The sequence below is a fragment of the Acartia tonsa genome, chromosome 8 (assembly GCF_053477335.1).
Source record: "Acartia tonsa isolate MP-2025a chromosome 8, ASM5347733v1, whole genome shotgun sequence".
NCBI lineage: Eukaryota > Metazoa > Arthropoda > Copepoda > Calanoida > Acartiidae > Acartia > Acartia tonsa.
In genome coordinates this window covers 21,675,661-21,690,900 of record NC_137267.1, presented here as the reverse complement: position 1 = coordinate 21,690,900, position 15,240 = coordinate 21,675,661, and the positions used below count along the sequence as shown (strand labels likewise).

At 30.5% G+C, this 15,240-nt stretch overlaps 1 protein-coding gene across 4 annotated transcripts in view; it reads right to left on the bottom strand.

Annotated features, from left to right (window-relative positions):
* The window catches only part of LOC145326299 (uncharacterized), a 195,751-nt gene that overhangs the window by 167,768 nt on the left and 12,743 nt on the right, over positions 1-15,240 (bottom strand). The window contains exon 1 of one of the 4 annotated variants that reach the window (XM_080169574.1): positions 6,578-6,796. The exons of the other annotated variants lie outside the window; for them this stretch is intronic. The gene's annotated coding sequence lies outside the window, so the exon portion shown is untranslated. Of the gene's footprint in view, positions 1-6,577; positions 6,797-15,240 lie in introns of those variants that run through there. 4 annotated transcript variants of the gene reach the window in all.

The following is a 15,240-nucleotide window of genomic DNA, read 5'->3' as shown; positions in this document are numbered from 1 at the left end:
AAGTTCAATAGTTAAAACTACATCTACCTATAGAACATACCTATATTTGAAAGAATTTCAATTTTTACCAGATAGTTTTATAAATATCAAAAATTGAAAATCATGTTTTTTGGATATAAGAAACATAAATGGTTGTCCTGTTTTCACAAAAACCAGCATGATGACTATTATGGTTGGGCCTAATTAATTGCTATTTATTGTAATACAAAATTATATACATATGTTAGATGGTATTCTTGTAATTTATGCAATCAAACTTGTTAAATCCACCTCATGCAACTATCCCTTTCAATTAGACAGACACACATACATCCTTGTATTTTTGGCAGATATATATACTACTAAAACTAAAGTAGGAGTAAGACACTTTTAAAACATGTGCCACTCAGAAGAAGAGAAAAAAAAACGTTTTAAGAAACCAATGTTTTGAAAGTCCTAATGGCCTTACAAATAACGAAATAGCCTTTTAAAAATTGCTTGAAAAGGTAAAAACAATCCTTTTTGGAGGAAAGAATAAAACTGACACCAGCCTACCCTATGAAAGATTAAGGATTAAATGTCACACAACTATAATGTATCTTAAGCATGCTTTTCTTGTCATCCATATCTTAAAAGGTATGAGACGAAATTTTGACTATCATATTTATTTTATAAACGCTTAGGTTATGCTTTAGTAAATTGGATTCTTACTACTTAGATTCTTTAATTAAAACTGCTTGTTATTATTCAAGTATTATTGTCTTGATTCTTTTCTAACTTTATAAAACATTAGCCTTACATGTATATGATTTAACCTAGAGAATTCTAAGCCTATTATTTAAGGTTTTGCATCCATTTAAAGCTAATAATTGAGTAAGATTATATACTGGTCAAAGAGTTTTTTCTTAGCTTTTTGAAACAATAAAAATTATTAACAATAGGCATTTGTCGAGAAATATAAAAAGGAGAATAATAATTATCTTTACGTATATTTGCAACTTAACTGAACTTTAAAGGATGAAAACCAATCCATAAAAAAAAATTATGAGAAGCCTATTAAACTAATTCTAATGTCATAGCTTAGAGAATGCTCATTTCAAAAGTTTTGACATAATCCTTCCTTATTATTGTGTTATGTTTAAATATGCCTCATTCTATGCTGAAAATATGTGACAGTTTAAACTAAGAAATTTGAAAGTTAAAATAACAAAAAAAATATATATCTTGTATAGCTAATATTGAAATATTAATCAACACTAAATGACTTACCTATTTATTTTTAGTATTGTTGACGTTTCATATATATATACCTATCCTATTTAACAAAGTAGTAAGTTTTTTTGTCGGTAGAGAAGGATCTCGCTAACCGTTGAACTAATATCAATAATTCTCCTTTAGAGTGAAGCTACTTATTAGTACAGGGAAGGTATATAACTATTTTGAGGGAAGGTATTTTCATCCTCCCACGAGAGGCCTCTACGGGCGTAGCCGCTAGTACATAATAATTTTTGAAAATTTTTTTCTTGTTTAATCATTGTTAGCTAAGGCCGTACACCAAAGGAGTAACTCTTTCCAAACATACCTAAAAGAAAAGAGAAATAAAATAGTTTTTAAAATAAAATATACGTGACACCTGCCATTCTAAGTATAAGTTGAATATCATACTCAGGAGCTGTGATTCCAATTAATTCCATTTGAAATTACCGAAAATTTTATATTTTGCTGGTGTAGAGTTAGCGTAAACTTGTTCTTTGATGTAGCTGAAGGGAGGTGGGTAAGAAGAGGAGAAATAAGGGAAGAAGATTGTGGGGAAATTTTCACTTAGAATTGTTTGTCTGAATCACATTCCCTTGTCCTTGATCATACTTTCTCTCAGTTAGTCCGTCTGATGATGTTTGCTGAGATCCCAAAAAAGTCTAGAGCAATAGTTATAGGAAGTTTAGAAATAGATATAAATAGTGACTTCGCCGCTATGTAAATATGTAGGTAAGTAAGTCATTAATTACTTAATTATAACAAATTATCATAAAATTAAAACTAAAAGGATTAAATCTTAACACTTGTTGTAATAAGCTTACATAACGGACTTTGGTCCAGCTAATGTTTGTTTAACACCTCAATAGATCAGTAAAATATTAGCGTAGGTCAGCCTGCTTTAGAGTGAAGTGTCATAATATCTGGTCCTTAGAAACCACTGACAGGCAAAGAAGTTTATAGGGTTTCACTTTCCTAGTGTTAAAGTTACAACAGGGCTTTAGTGTAAGTGAATTAAAAAAAAAATATTGTTTTAATGAGTCAATCAATAAAAAATTCATGTAGATTTATTTAGTGCACCTATATAATTAGAATATTTGATATTTTAACAGATTTTAAAACATCATAAAAAAATGCTTTAGACTAACTGGTTTCTTTGTGGGAGGGATGAATCTATCAACTTGTTTTATCATCTAAAAAATGCTACTTTTCTTCCTACTGACTTATCCCTGCATCTCTGTAATGTAAAAGTTGTATTTTACAATTTAAAAGAGTATAGAAATGCATCGAAAATCCACTAAAACAGGTTCGACGAACCTATTCCAAAGTATTTGGAAATAAGTTTTTCATATATGATGAAATAGCTTCATAATTTATTATAGGAAGTAAAAACATATTCCATTAGATAATAAAGAAAACACATTACACAAAATTTTGAAAGCTTTACTACACAGAAAAAAATAAAACAAATAGTTTGTTACAAGTTTTAATAACTTTGAATTTCGATATTTAATATTGATAGAGAGAGGGCCAACAATTTGTAATGCTAAACTTCTAAACAAATCCAATGTTTTTTCTTCAAAATTCTTTATCTGATATATTTCAAGACTGATTCAAAAGCAAGAAAAACTGTAGGAAATAAGAAAAACTTTGAGTACTTTTATAGAATTTAGATTGGTTGGTTCAAACTAGCAGTGACCAAACTTTTTAACCAATAATTTGATCTACAGAAGGGGTAATTTGTTGATCATCATTGGGGATGCATATACATTAATTTATTGTCCATTGTCTGAACCCTGAGAAAAACTGTACTACAAAAGTAAAATGCACACAATAACGTAATGCAAGTTTAATTACCCCTTTCTTCTGTCTATAAAGTAATACAAAATTAATGACCATATCTTATTGGGAAAAAAGACAAGATAAAAGCGAAAGGGATAATTCCATGAAGATAAAAGCAGTAATGAATACCTATTCAAATAAATCATTATATAAAAGTAACAGGTTCTGTGGCTATCTGTAAGTACCGAAAAATCTCGCTATACGCTGAACCGATATGGTTCTCCTTTGCAATGTAGCTCCTAAAAGGTCCAGAGCTGGTTTATTAACTATAGAGTACAATCACCCTTTCAATGAGAAATTGCCCCAAGAAAAATTACCATCAACCCCAATTTTCTTTGCTTTTCTTTTTACAACCAAAAATTGCAATCCAAATTAAAAATACCCTGCATAGAACTATCCCCTTTGACCTAAATTTCAAACAAAAGGCTATAAAAAGTGATGGTAATTTTCATTATAATCAAAAAGAGTTTTTAAACAATGATTTCCTATTCAAACATTTTTATCAAAGCACATAAAATATGAAAACTTTTTTTGTAAATCAAATGAAAATGGTTTGAAGAATCAAATTTTAGCTCTGTAATTTATTTTTAACAGTTTACAATATTTCTATACCCTTTTTTCAATTTGGTAAGAGTCTACCATGGCAGTAAAAAGGAGTTATAAAATTGTTTTTGTTGAGATAATATTGTTTAATTATGGGGTTTATGGCAGGGATCTATAGGGATAAGACAATGGCCGAAAATTTGTTGTATATCCCAAATTATGATACACAATATTAGAACAACCAAAAATCTACCATCCAAAATTTTTGAAGAGTACCCAAAGTTGTTAAGCCACCGAACAAGAAATGTTATAATAAAACTCTGGGGACTAGTGTAATAAACAGTACAATGTCCTCTCCTTCCCTGGGTTTATGGTATGTGCGCCATAAACTTTTATATTTTAAAGAAAGAAAATTCTCCAACATACAAAAAGTTTTGTTGTTATTAATTAAAATTAATTAGGTAGTACAAATTACAATTTGAAATCCGCATTTTATCACCAGTGGATTTTTTATAAAGTTTAATAAACATTTCAAAATGATTGACCGATTCTATCGAGAAAAAAAAAGATTTATAAATTCAATTTCTAATTAAATATAAAATTTGAGTTTCATCATCCCCCAAGAAAAACATCCCCTAAGATTTCTTTGTCCATATTTAGAATGTAAATAACTTTTTCCACTGCCCATTTGGAAGGTGTGAAAATTTTCTATGGATTAAAAGTGTGCCCACAAAGCAGATTAGAAGTTTGTGAAATTCAGTAATAAATTTAGGAAAGAAAGGGTTTTTGATTCAGTTTAAAATAATTTTGCTAACTGTCCCATTAGTTAATTATATCCTGCGCCCCTAGCATCTTGGGGGCTTTGTATTTAAAGGGAGGGATAGGAGACAGAAAAATAACCTACAACCATCCCAAGGATTAAATCTAAAGTAAAATAGCCTAAAACCACGCTGATAAAAAAAAACCTTGGTACTTTATATAATAGGATAAAAAAGAGAAAAAATTTACATTTAAATTTTTTCAGTGGTTTTATATTGAAACTAGAAATCGTGTAGTTTTTGCCCATTAGGATAGGGTTGGTCTTATGTTAATAATCCCCCACCCTTAATTTATGTACACCCTACCGCCTTAATGTGTATGTACATTGTACAACCTTAATACACGGTACACCTGCCACCTGGGGAGGGGCGAGGTACTTGTTGCTTGGTCAATAAATGTTTGAACATGCACGAGAAAATATTAATTCTAAGATTCAATTATGAAATTACAGGAAAAATTATTGTAAGTTAATTATTCCAATAACCAACTCGTATGCAAAGAATAATTCATTTCTATTATGTTTAATCTTATTATTACAATAAAATCGTTAAAGTAAGAAAGTCAAAAATCGACTTAAATAATAAATATTATTTGCACATTAGTCGACATAAATTTTTTTAATGGATATTTATTATTCAAAAATCTTTCAATTCTTTATTCATAAAAACAATAATAATACATAATAAAACAATCTTGGGAAAAATTAAAATTTAAGTTATTCATACCAACAAAAGACTAGCCTGAATAAATTTTGCGTTAACAGGCTAATCAATTTGGAGTATTTTGAGGAGAAGCAAAATATTTTTTAAAAGTACAATAAAAAAAAATGAAAATATTTAAAAGAATAGGTGTATGATATGCTTACGTTAATCTTTTTTCTTTAAATATATTCATTTTAAGAAAAAATATCTTAAATTTTAAAAATCTCTAAATGGACTAGCCACTGCCTTAAAGCACAAGAGCGTTCACATAATTTCTAAATGCAAGCAAAGGCTATGCAATTAGTACGCAAGAAACAATAGAGTTAATTTTAGAGTACCTTCTCTAGATTTTCCTCAAAAAAAAGATTTTAACGAACATAATAATATTAGGTATACCTATGCGTTTTTAATATTTTTTTTATAATCAAGGCTTATTACTTATTTAATTCTTTTAAAAATTCTAACGTGTTTTACTAAAACTGGGATTTTGAAGAAATAAGGCTTAAATTTAAGTCTAATTGTACAAATCTATTAAATTTACTTAAAGGCATAAAACTATGTATATAAGGATCATTACTTTAATTACAGAATGTATATATTGAACGATTATTAATCTCATTATGGTCAATATTTAAATGCGTCCCAGATTTATAAAAGGCACGCAGCTTCTTTTTAATTCAATTTCTGTTTTAATATGTATGTCAAATTTTCATGAAGATTAAATTGGGTAAAATAAACAAGCTTTATAAATTATCATCCTTGTTTATAGTTTAAAAACTGAACAATTTTTTAAAACACAGAATAAAATAAATAATAAATAAGATAAATGGCGATTTTTTCTAATCATAGGGGTATATATAAAAAAAGTAAGATTTGTCTAATAAGATCCAGATAACCATTTAAATTATCTTTCCTCCCACCTTGATTACAAAGCCCTTATATAGCAGAGGCGCAGTCACTATGACACTAATAGATTTTAAAAATTTTAAAATTGCATTTGAAAATATAAGATTATAAATAAAACCCTGCCAAACTAAGAGTATATAGTTAACATACAATTTAATTTGTTTGTGTTAAAAAACAAATCGACATGTCATAATCCCAATGATATAAAATCTAAGATATTGTATAAAAGTGATAAATGCTGACATATCATAGATATGACGTTATTCTAATGCCAATATGACTACTTGATAAAAAAACAACGTTTTATATCCAACAAAGGCATAATTTTTAGCATAAGAATTTTTAGGGGAAAATTGATTGTCCCATCCCTGTATCCATGACGTTATTGGACATTAAATCCATGTGCACATGGTCAAAAATATATATATATAGTACCCATATAAGGTCCAAACCAATGTACACACAGACAGACACACACACACAACTACGTATAAAAGATATAATAGTGAAAATATCTCTAAATATCTCCTCACCTTTTATCAAAATATTATCTTTATTTTGTCACAATCATTATTTTTAACTTTTATATAACTAATATTATCAAGAACACTTAATGTTAATTGCGTATGTTTAATATTTACGCAATTTTAACTTTAGAAATAGGCGTTGTTATGATTATAAGATAAAATCACAAAAAAATATTATGACACTGGGTGTTTAGATCTACTCTTGTTTGAGAGTAAGGCTGTACTAAAGTAAAGACTAAAGCCTGTAGTCTGACTTTAAAAACTTTCCCTCTCCCTTCCTCTCTCTCTCTTTCAACTCCTTCACTCTCTCTCTCTCTCTCTCCCTGTGTGTGCGTGTGTGTGTGTGTGTATCTATCTATTTTCCCACTCCCCTTTCTCTTTCTCTAACTGTGTGTGTGTGTGTGTATTATAGAGACCTAGGGTTTATGCACGGGCAGGGTAACAGTATACAATAGAAAATAGAAAGATTCTTTAAGATTTCGTATAAAACCATAAAGAAAACATTTTTAAAAGGACGAAAGCTACTTTTTTATTCTTTATATTGCACTTTTCAGGAAAGCTTTTTAAGGCTTTCAAACAGGTGTTTAACTGAACCTAATTTCAGGCTTACAACAAAAAGAAATTGTAAACTTTTTGTATGGTTTAAAATACCTATAGATCAAAGTAAACCCTTTATAGAACACAAGAATGACAACAATTTTAAGTAGCGAAGCACAGAAATAAAAACAAAGAAGGGATATAGGGGTATAAGCGGCAAAAGTGTAACATAATTAAAAAGAGTTAAAGCATTGTAATTTGTATTATTATAAAAGTCATCTAACTTTAGCATAGCTGAGAGTCAAAACTTCCCCCTTAGACAATGTCTATTAGACATAAAAAAGTAATTTATAGAGCTGTTTCTCTTCTAAAAACTCTTTTTTATTTTGAGTTTATCTTTGTTTTGACTGACATAGCTTCAAAGATAACGCCTAAATTGATACATTATTATATATGTTGATATTTTATCATCTATATGCAGCTGTTCACAAATAACCAATGTACGTTTGCCTTCTTTATAATAACGATTATTTCCAATTATAACCCGCGACTGTAGTGTAATACGTTCCGTATTCATTCATCGTATGATAGGTTATAGGTTTTAGGATCGAATCTCAGCCCAAACCGCGTCATTTCTATGCATAGACGTTAAATTTTATTCCTTTTGCTGGTAATTTAGAAGCACGGCGTTAATAGTAAGGGTAGTGGAAAAGCCTTGGCTCAAAACAAGAGCAGATCTTCCAGATAAAGTTCGTGCCATCAAAGGGTTGATTGTCTGCAATATTAGGGATGTCAATGATTTTGGGACCAACTTGTTGTTAACATTGGTCTCCAGAGGTAATTATGTGTAAATCTAACTATCAAGGTAGTTTTCATCCTTGTAACTTTATATTTTTAATAGAAACCACAAAAAGCTTATTAATAATAGTTGAATTAAAACACATTTTACATCGCTTTTGTTTTAATCAAATATTGTAATATTCTTAGTATCTCTATTATTTTCTAAAACATTGATTTCAATTTTAACAAGAAATAGGTAATATATATGAATATTTCCTTATTATCTAAAATTACAAGTTTTATATTTCTAAATTTCTAAAATAAAGTTTTTTACCCTAAAAATGATTAAAAATAAATTAGAATCGTTTGACCCCTGATCTTGTCTAGCTATTAAATCTTAATCTCAAACTACATGAGAAACTTTTAATAGCGCAGCTAATCTATAGCTAGGGTATGTTTGTACGTCTGTCAAAGACATGGAATGTAAGTTTCCAGTATATTTATTTTCTGATGGTCAAAATTTTTTTAATTTAATTATATTATTATAAAACTCGTTATTGCTGCGCTAAATATGGATATAGTTATCCTGTGTTCACACTTAACCCTTGATACTATGTTTAATATGATTTTAATAAGGCAGCTTTAGGCTCTAATGGATGAATAAATTGATAGATGGATTGATAAATGGATAATTTCATGAGAAGGAGAAGGCATGGATTGCTATTGAAACACACATATTGATGTCTTTAAATAAGATAAGACGTACATACAGAACTTAATTAAATATATAGTGACTGCGCTCCTAACAAGATATGGCATATTAAATATAGTTGAGCATAACTTAATTATGTGATAATTAGATACAGGTTGGGGGTCAATTTTTATGCAGCGTTGTTATAAACCAGCTAAAATACATCTTACATAGCAACCTATATTTGTTTAGAGCTAGTATTCATATAAAAAAAGGGGGGGGGGGGAAATGTGGTGACTCGTGCCACGACATACCAGCAATTTTATTTTGGGTGCTACTCCCTTAGTTTTAGAGATAATTGGATGAAATCTTTTAGGCTGGGTCAGTAATTACCCCAACTACTGGTATCTTTCAAAAAAAAACGGCGGCGAGACCGCCGCTCCCGCCGCCCGCCGCCGTTTTCCGCCGCCACCAGAAAAATATTTTTTTTTTGCATTTCTCGCCGAATTAGGCAATTTGGAATCATTTGAGACCATGTTATTTTTTTCAAAAATTTTTCCCCTTACAAGCAGCCCTGCGGGGGGACTTTGTCATTTTTTTCAAATTCTCGTATATCAAGGTATATCTTAAATAAAGTACTTCTCGTGTGATTTTGAAGATATTGAAACAAAATCTTTTTAGGTTGGTAAGTAAAAAATATTTGAATTAAGAAAACGGCGGCGGGACCGCCGCTCCCGCCGTCCGCCGCCGTTTTCCGCCGCCAACAAAAAAAATTTTTTTTTGCATTTCTCGCCGAATTAGGCAATTTGGAATCATTTGAGACCATGTTAGTTTTTTCAAAAATTTTTCCCATTACAAGCAACCCTGCGGGGGGACTTTGTCATTTTTTTCAAATTCTCGTATATCAAAGTATTTCTTAAATACAGTACTTCTCCTGTGATTTTGAAGATATTGAAACAAAATCTTTTTAGGTTGGTAAGTAAAAAATATTTGAATTAAGAAAACGGCGGCGGGACCGCCGCTCCCGCCGTCCGCCGCCGTTTTCCGCCACCAACAAACATTTTTTTTTTGCATTTCTCGCCGAATTAGTCAATTTGGAATCATTTGAGACCATATTATTTTTTTCAAAAATTTTTCCTCTTACAAGCCGTCCTGTGGGCGGCGGGAGCGGTGGTACCGCCGCCATTTTTTATTCAAATATTTTTTTGCTGATCTAACTCAAAAGATTTTGTTTCAATATCTTTAAAAGCACAGGAGAAGCACTGAAGTTAAGATATACCTTGATATACGAGAATTTGAAAAAAGTCCCCCGCAGGGCTGCTTGTAAGGGGAAAAATTTTTGAAAAAGATAACATGGTCTCAAATGATTCCAAATTGCCTAATTCGGCGAGAAATGCAAAAAAAAAAATTTTTTTTGATGGCGGCGGCGGACGGCGGGAGCGGCGGTCCCGCCGGTCCCGCCGCCGTTTTCTTAATTCAAATATTTTTTACTTACCAACCTAAAAAGATTTTGTTTCAATATCTTCAAAATCACAGGAGAAGTACTGTATTTAAGATATACCTTGATATACGAGAATTTGAGTCCCCCCGCAGGGTTGCTTGTAAGGGGAAATTTTTTTGAAAAAAATAACATGGTCTCAAATGATTCCAAATTGCCTAATTCGGCGAGAAATGCAAAAAAAAAATTTTTGTGGCGGCGGAAAACGGCGGCGGCTGGCGGGAGCAGCGGTCCCGCCGCCGTTTTTTTTGAAAGATACCAGTAGTTGGGGTAATTACTGACCCAGCCCAAAAGATTTCATCCAATTATCTCTAAAACTAAGGGAGTAGCACCCAAAATAAAATTGCTGGTATGTCGTGGCACGAGTCACCACATTTCCCCCCCCCCCTTTCTTTCTCAATCTAATGAAATTCTTAATCACATACCTAATCAATATTGGTGATTTATAAAAAAAAACACCCCTCCACCCTAATTTTTTTTTACTTTTGCTTTGCTATTAAAAAGACATTGTAAGATTGTAATGACACCAGCATAGAGAAGGGTTACACTTCTTACGCGATGTTAGATGTCTGTCAGTCAATATGACCATGCAATTGTAGACCAATCAAACTAGAATTTGTGTTTATTAAAACCTCAATTGAACTGTGTTTATTTTTTTCAAACATAAGTTATGCTTAAGGTCAAAATTTCTCAATACATAAACCCATGGTGCTGAAATACTTTAGTTGAATAAAACTTTAGAATATTTTAACTTAAAGGGATTGTTCAACGAAAGGGTATTATTAAATGTTGTTTATATTCATGGTACAAAAGCTTTGGGAACTTCAATTTAATTGTAATATAATGGATCCGAACTAGTAGTAAATAAACCCTTTAATCAATGATATCTATCTACAGAATGGGGTAATTTTCAGATCATCAGAAGATAAAAATTGAATTTATTATTTTTTTACGGGCTGTTTTTAATAATATAATTTTCTTCTCCAATATAATTATTCTTACATAACCCATAGGATGCAGTAATTTTTATTACATAAAATTAAAATCAAGTTTAAAATACTGAATTTATTTTGATAATACTAGACAAAACTGCATAAAAACAAGGAAGACTAAGTTAACGGGAAAGAAATTAAGAAATTTTAAAAACAATATTTGCTTTTTATTATTTTCAAAGTTGAATTATAGCAAAAACAAAGATGCTTAACAATCCTAAAAATTCTCAGAAAAATAGATCATAGAGTTGCTGCGCAATATTTTATTGTTACATACGACTTCAAACCAAGTTTTAAATTCATTGTACGATTCTTTCATATAGAGCTAGCCGTCCAGTCAGCCATGCATACACAAAGCGAGTATAAAAGAAGTTACGCACTTAAATACACCCAGATTTATCAGAAAGTTAAGTTACTCAAATTACCTAAATTGAGACAGAAAATCAGCAAAGCATTGCATACAGGACAATACAGAAATATTTTTGTTTATACAAAACAAATAATAAAATGTAAGGGCTATCTTTACTAACTTCTGAGAAATTTTAGTAATGTAATTTCTTACGGACAGACAAACACACACCTTACTACTAGCAAGTCTCGGTTATTTTTTATCTCCTCTGTTCCTTTTTCAGTACGATTTAAATTATTTCATTTTAGTTTTATCAATGTTTTTTTTTTTAAAACTCCCATTTACAAGAAAGCTTTCTTAGTATAAAAAAGTTGAAGTCTAAATATCAAAGTAAGTAAAATAATACATAGAAGAAAAAAAATTTCAAATCACACAGGACTTGCAGTCAAAGGTCGTGTAATCAATAGTTTATTGCATGTTAGTAATGCTAAACGTAAAGACACTGATGTTAAAACGCTTTTAGAACATGCAAGTCCTAAAGTTTCGAGCTTTCCTGCCAATCATGGGCACAATCATTAAATCATTTTTATTTGATATAAGTACATTTAAAAATTTAAGGTTATATTTAGTGAAATTGTTCTGATTCCTATCTAAAACTAAAATACATGCCTGACTGCTCTACAATACTTCTAATACTTCAGTTGTCATGAGGAACAGATATTAAAAATTAAATCTTAAAAAGTAAAAAGTAAACTTAGACCACAAACAAAATTTGTGAAATACAATATAATTGTGAAATTGATATTTTTTATTTTGGAATTAGAAAGAAAAACATATTACGTATGGGTTTAAATAAAAAGACACCACAAAAAGAAATTATTGAGACATACTAATGGATATAGAATATACGCGGATATTTTGACAGGGGAAAACATTGTCGTCATTTATATTGGTAACATGAACATCTATTAATGGTCAGTTTGTTCATCCAATAGGATGGGAGGGGATGGAGTAAAGGAGTTGGATGTGGGAGATTGTATTTTAGCCAGCTACAAGTTTCACTTTATTAGAGTACTAGCGGCTTCGCCCCTAACCTCTAGGGGCTTTGCCCAATGAGGTAATTTTTAAAAAAAATTTTTAAAAAATTCTGGTGCTGCTGCCAATAATTTATGTGAAGTAGTTTCTCCAGAATTTTTTTGTTTTGGAGGGGGGAAATTTTCATTTTTTTGGGGGTAGGGGGTGTCCTTTCCCCCAAGAAAATAGCTTAAAATCACCACAGGACCAATAGGTATATACCATGAAGAGTAGAATCCAGTCGGTTCAGTGGTTACCGAGATCTTAAGGGACAGACAGACGAACAAACAGACGGACGGACAGACATCATTCTACTTTGTATTATAGAAATGATAGTCTGGTGTAACATCGAAGTAATAAATGTAATACATTGACATGCTATTTATTTTGCATTCTTTATTTCATAATTATGAAAATTAACATTATTTTTATGGGTAGATTAAAAAAAACTAAAATTTTTTTTATTAATTGAGTTATCTGTCATATTCAGTGATTTATTGGCATTATTAACATAATTTTCTCTGTACTTTTTTATCATGTCTGTGCTCTTAAAAGGCATATGTTTACAGAATAATCAACTCCCTCCCTGAATTAACTAAAATTCAACGCATCCATAATACCAACAAATTCATCTTTCTCACGGTCGTAAGAAAGAACCAACAAAAGATGTGCAGGCAATAAAAAAATACTTTTTTCTACTAAAAATGTCTTTATTTCTTCAGAAATCTTTCTTTGTAAATGTATAAACTTTAATTAGAAAACAAGGATATGAAATATGTATGTATAGCCCATAAATAGAAAATAACAAGCCTAAACAAAATTGTATATTTTGTAGCAAAATTGTATATTTTGTAGCAAAATTGCTTTAATACCTCATACCATGTTGTCCTGGGAATCATTAATCCAAAAATAAGTTAGATGATTAGGATAATCATATTATGCAAAAAATTTAAAAATCAGCATGTTTAGAATGGGCGTACGGACGGTAACGATTATCAAGTTGCTTCGCTTTCTAAATCGTACCTAACTGTTACAGGAATGAACATGCAAAGTTTAAAATGTATAATTCTAACATGCCTAAATTAACAATAAGAGCTACCCGTTACAGAGGCCACACTGGACAAACGGCCGTACAGCATAGCATAATCAAATAATAGCTGCGCTACTTAAAATTCAAAATATCAGGTTTAATCTGGGGATATTTGTTTCCTTCCATGAATTTTGTACATTAAAAGAGATTTTGGGAGATTTATTTAATTCTAGGATTTTTAAGTTTAATGAATAGATTTAGCAACTAGTTCAGATACTTATAAAATCAGTTTTTTTTCCAAATTAATAATAATGAATGACTCAATTAATCTACGATTAAAATACTTTCAAAATATAAATGTACATATAAATTCTTAATATAGGTTATTATATAGTAGACATTCATACTATTTTATATCCTAATTACTATACAAAACAACCTAAAATACAAATTAGCATGACATTCCTTCTGTTTTAAAGCTTTATAACCTGGGAAGGTTTAACTCTATTTTTAGGAAGGTTGCTCATTGTTGAGCTCTCCAATTAAACAAAATATCTATTATTTATAACTAATTTTCAGGCGATTTGTTAGTATGTGATTTAGGCTGATCAAAATTTTTACTGGAACGCAAAAATATAAAACTCTTGACAAATGAATTCTAAGAACCCATTATGAGTCATTAAAAGAAATTTCTAGACTAACACTTGCCCATGCATACGTACCCATAAACCTTTTGAAATGTCAAGGGACAGTCTTTTAAGATTTATAAACAAGGACTATAAGGTTAGATAGAAAGAAAGATAATAAATAGTTAATTTAAAGACAAGAATAATTGGATCATGGACAGAAAACAAAGTAGCGGGTTTAGTAGTATTTTCACAATAGTTTTTCTCCTATTTCTAGACCCTGTGGGGGGCTCTAAGACTGCGGGGCAATCATTAACATTTACCTCATCTAAAATAACCTACCTATTAAATGCTACTGTGAAAATAAGACGCAACCCGCTACTTTGTTTCCTTTTCATGATCCGAATAATTAATTTCGTAGTTTAATGCAGCAAATAAGGTAAAATTTGATTATTTGAAGCTTTCCTCAGCTTTTTAAAATGCAAATGCATAAAACGAAGTATGATGAGAATTCAGCTAATTGGAAGCTCAACACGCTATCTTGTGCTTTACAGAAAAACAGACCATAAGACAAGAAAAATTTTCATAAAATCTTATCTAGTACAAAATAAAAGAAGTCAGCTACTGTCCTTTAACCCAATATGAATAGGTGATATATTGAAGAATGAAATACCAAAGGGTAATAAATATTCTAAATGGACGCGCCAGTTCTATTTACATCCTTCTATAAAAGGAACAGGATGTTAGTCTGTGTGTCTGTACTGAAGGTTCTCGCTAACCGCTGAACCGATATGGCTCTCCTTTATAATGTAGCTTCTCTAAGGTCCTGGGAAGGTTTATAACTATTTTGTGGAGTGTTCCACCACCCTCAAAAGAGAAATCGCCACTAGAAAAAATAACCTCCATTTTCTTTTAAAAACTAGAATTGAAAATAGAGGCCTCTAGTGGCGTAGCAGCTAGTCAAAGATATAGTAGGTATGAAGACTAATTTTTAAAACATTTTTCATCAGGGTCCGTTTAAATTCTAAACCGTAAATGAAAAACATGTCTCGTAGATTAATTCCTTCTATATCAACCCTTAGAGTTGTTTTA